The sequence below is a fragment of the Penaeus monodon genome, chromosome 2, assembly GCF_015228065.2.
Source record: "Penaeus monodon isolate SGIC_2016 chromosome 2, NSTDA_Pmon_1, whole genome shotgun sequence".
Lineage (NCBI taxonomy): Eukaryota > Metazoa > Arthropoda > Malacostraca > Decapoda > Penaeidae > Penaeus > Penaeus monodon.
Window position 1 is genome coordinate 5792045 of NC_051387.1, and position 5000 is coordinate 5797044.

A 5000-nucleotide genomic window follows, 5' to 3' on the forward strand; every position below is an offset into this window, starting at 1 on the left:
CCACCAACAACATCAATGCATTTAACTCTAATTCACTAACTGATAACTTAAAATCTCACTATTCGGCAACACTCGACAAACCGTAAACATCTCTACCATTCATGAAAAATTTACTATAAGATTTTATGAATGGATGGCATAGTATCTTCCCTTGCTCATTATTCATTCATAAAGTTCTGCCTTGAGAGATGTAGATAGTGGGAATAAATAATCAAATGAGGAATTTTAGTATTAACTCGTGAAAATTTACTGCAAGACTTTATGAATGGATGAAATAGTATCTTCTCTTACTCATTATTCATTCATAAAGTTCAGCCTGGCAAAGGTCCTCGAGAGATGTAGATAGTGTGAATGAATAATCGGAGGAGGAACTTCAGCATTAATTCACTATTCATTTGAAGGAACTCAGATAAGAAAATCTTTAATCTTTAATTCAGGAATGATAACCAGGTTATATAATGGGGAATTACCTTTCGAAAAGAGAAGAAATAAATGGAAATGAAGCTTATGATGATAGAAAACGTACAATCAAAGGGGGAAAAATTATACAAAACTAGATTATAAAAAGGGAAGATTAAAGAATACTACGAAAAATACCAAGGAACGAAAAGGGGATAAGATGAAGGGGAAGAAAGGAGGGGAAAAAACGGAGAGGAGAGAGGAGAAAGGGGAAGGGGGAGAAGGAAGATAGGAGAAGGGGAGGGAGAGAATAGAAGACGGTAGAGGGAAGAGGGGGTTAAGGGAGAGGGGGAGAGTTAAGGGGGAGGGGGAGGGTTAAGGGGGAGGAGGAGGGTTAAGGGGGAGGGGCAGGATTAAGAGGGAGGGGGAGGGGGAGGACGAAGGGTAGGGGGAGCCTGAGGAGAGGGGAGGAAAGGAGACAAAAGAGGGGGCAAGGGGGGAGAGAGGGAGGAGGGGGAACGGGAAGGGGAAACGGAAGACGTTACATGAAGTATTTATCTAAGTTCATGCAAATTACATTACTCTCGTGTTTGACTTAATGAGGCTGCTCATTTTCTATGATGATAAAGGAGCTTCTTCATCAATATACTTGGTGGAACTGAAAACAAACTGTTTGAGTGTATAAATGCTTGATAATGTTAATATGTGCATGTGTGTGTGCAAGTGTGCGTGTGTGTGTTTACATATATATATATATATATATATATATATATATATATATATATATATATATATATATATATGTGTGTGTGTGTGTGTGTGTGTGTGTGTGTGTGTGTGTGTGTGTGTGTGTGTGTGTGTGTGTGTGTGTGTGTGTGTGTGTATATATATATATATATATATATATATATATATAATATACATATATATATATATATATATATATATATATATATATATATATATATATAATATATATATATATATATATATATATATATATATATATATGTGTGTGTGTGTGTGTGTGTGTGTGTGTGTGTGTGTGTGTGTGTGTGTGTGTATACATATATATAAATATATATATGAATACATATAGACACAAACATAAATGTATGTATATATGTATCTTCCATTCTTTGCTGTTAATAGGACAATGCTTAATCAGAATATGCAAACATATCGCATACTGACAATGGCTTATTACAGCATGCAATAGTGATTAAAGGCCAAAGTAGGCTATTACACTCCGCGAACACGGTAAAAAGTTAATTACTGATTTAATTTACGACTTAAAGGTGTGTCACTAACTGTTCATTTATAACGTAGGTAACATAATGTTTTCACTTAGTATGAATAGACAATCACGATATATTTTTTTTCTTTTTTTTTATGTCATTATTATTATTATTATTATTATAATTATTATTTTTTTTCTTTTACTTTGAAAGAGGAAAATTCGATTGACTTTGAATTAAATAGGTTGCCGATTTAGCATTTTTCCTTCCCTTCGAATTCGGGAGCAGAAGGAGCCAACCAACGCTGTTGTCGCAAGCCGATGTGACCCTTACCTCCCCTGACCCCAAGATATAACGTGGTCATATGATTAAAATAAAGGTCACGATCTGAAATTCTAATAGCGAGTGCCATTCTCTCGAGCTGTAAATGGGAGAGGAAGATTTCATTATAATTTTAATATTCCTTTTCACGATGTTTTTGAATGCTACGTCGACACCATATTTTGGATAATTCTCTTATTTAAAAAAAAATAAATAACAAAGGAGAAAGATAGAAGGAAGAAAGGTAGAAAGGAAGAAAGAATGAAAGAAAACGAAGAAAGAGAGAAAATGAAGAAAGAAAGAAAAGAAATGAAAAAAGAAAAAAAACGAAAGAAAGAAAAAACAAAAGGAAGGTACACACTATTTTCCGATGGCTGATTCTCGTAACGTCGAAAATCACATAGTACCAATGTGATAAGATCGACCATAGAGGGAGCGGTGGTCTCGGTTCCTTTCCTCGTTGTTTCCAGGTTGGCTGTCCATGGCCGGGGGGGGGGGGTAGAGGAAGGGGAGAGAGAGGAAGATAAAAGGGAGAAGGAGATGGTGGAGGAGAGAGAGGGGAAAGGGAGATAGAAGGAAGAGTGGGGAGAGAGAATGAGGGGAAGAAAGAAAAGAGAGGACGAGAAAAGGGAGAAAAGAAATGGGAAGAGAGATAGAGGGGAAAGAAAGTGATGACGGGGGTATAGAAGAGAGAGGAGACAGAGGGGAAAGAAGTTAATAATAAACTATATACATGGTAAATAGAAAGTCAGAAAGAGATAGACTTAGGGAGAAGCGAGAAGGAAAGAAAACCAGGAAGAGGGGGAGAGGGAAAAGGGTAGGGGTCCAGAGAGGGGAAAGGGTAGGGGTCCATAGAGAGGAAAGGGTTGGGGTCCCGAGAGGGGAGAAAGGAGAAGGGGGTGGGGGATACCATGGGGTCTGGAAGAGGGGGGGGGAGGGAAGGAGGAGTCTGGAGCGACGGCCTGTTGTATGGGTTGCAGGAAATTGCATTGGTTGAGAGAGGGAGGGCCTGCATCCTGCCGGGAGGTTGATATTTTATTCCTGGAAAATGGGTTGACGAAAATGCAGGTGCCATTGTTCTGTTGAGTTATGGAATATTGTATCAGTCTTCTTCTATTTCCTCTATCATCATTTACTTTCTCTCTGTCTCCTTTTTTTCTCCCTGTCTATTTTTTTTTATCAGTTTTCTCCAGTTTTTCTTTTTTAGTCTTCACTTTCTTCTTCTTTCTTGTATTCTTTCACCTCTTCTTCTCTTCCTTCTGTTTCTTTCTCTCATTCTTATTCATATTCTTCTATTTCTTCTCCTTCTTTTCCTTATTTTACTTCTTCCCTTTCGTTGTTTCAACCTTCCTTCAACTTCTCTTCTCTTTTATTTAATTCTTTCTCCTTTTCCTCTTTCCTGCTTATATTTCCTATCATCAGTCTAATAATAAAGTATTCTTATTCATATCAACTTATTCTCTTCATTTACCTTTGTGATATTTTATTGCATTTTCTTCTTTCGTTTCCGTTCTTCTTCCTCTTTTTTTTTCTTCCACTCTTTTTATCTATCCAATACCTCATATTCTTATCATAAATATCTACCTTTATCAACTAACTGGTGTTAATATAAAGTGGGTTTGGACTGGTTTACGAATACCTATGCATTCCTGATGATAGTCTTTGCACTCTATGCATATTCAAGTTGCAAAAGCTCACTAGGCATACAATTGCTTATTGCAGGAGTCTCTGAATGGATAGTAACTTTGTGTCATACCCCTTTCCTCTGTCTTTTTTGTGTGTACCTTGTTGTATGCTCTCTCTTTCTCTTTCTTTCTCTCTATTATGTGTTTGTTCTATATCTCTATCATTCTCTCTCTCTCTCTCTCTCTCTCTCTCTCTCTTCTCTCTCTCTCTCTCTCACTCTCTTCTCTCTCTCTCTCTCTCTCTTCTCTCTCTTCCTTCTCTCTCTCTCTCTCTTCCTTCTCTCTCTCTCTCACTCTTCCTCTCTCTCTCTCTCACTCTCTCTCTTCTCTCTCTCTCTCTCTCTCTCTCTCTCTCCTTCCTTCCTCTCTCTCATCTTCTTCTCTCTCTCTTCTATCTCATCTCATCTCTATCTCTATCTATCTATATATCTCTCTTCTCTATTCTATCTATCACTATCATTCTATTATCTATCTATCAATATATATCTATTTATCTATCTATATGCACATACATATATAATATATACAAGCATATATATATATATATATATATATATATATATATATATATATATATATATATATATATATATATATATATATATTCCCTCCCTCTCTCTCTCATACACACATTAAGCACTGGACTGAAACAAGGAACAGAATTAGTGGAGCCGCATTTCCACAATATATATAAATATATAATGTCTAAATCTTATGCCGGAGAGCAAATGACAAATCGAGCGCTAATTATCTTGACAATATCCACTTAATTGTAAAATTTGAATGTGAAATGAATCCGAATATAGCTATTTCATCCCATTTGCATATATTATGCTTATAATTATCCTAACATTGTGATTACGTAAGCAAGGAGAAGATATATATATATAAGCCATGGAGAAAATTATTGTTAAGGATAATATTGAGAATATTCTAACGTGATGGAATAGAATTAGATATGTATTTAGACGTATATGGTGCAAGAGCAGTTATCTTGGATGCCTGTATATCAAGGTAAAATGGGTGATAATTCAGGAACAATAAAGAAAAACAAAAGCAGAGGCAGAGAAAGTTAAATAGGAGAGAGAGAGAGAGAGAGAGAGAGAGAGAGAGAGAGAGAGAGAGAGAGAGAGAGAGAGAGAGAAAGAGAGAGAGAGAGAGAGAGACGGACAAGCACACAGAGAGACAAACAGACAGACAGACGGAGAGAGAGACAAACAATATAAAAGAGAAAGAGAAAGTGGAGGGAAATGAGACTTAATTGATAGTAACAAAGAAAGGAAAAGATTAAAAAGGAAGATACCAAGAGAAAATAAAATAGATAAGAGGCAAGAGAGAAGTGAAAGAGAGTGGACAT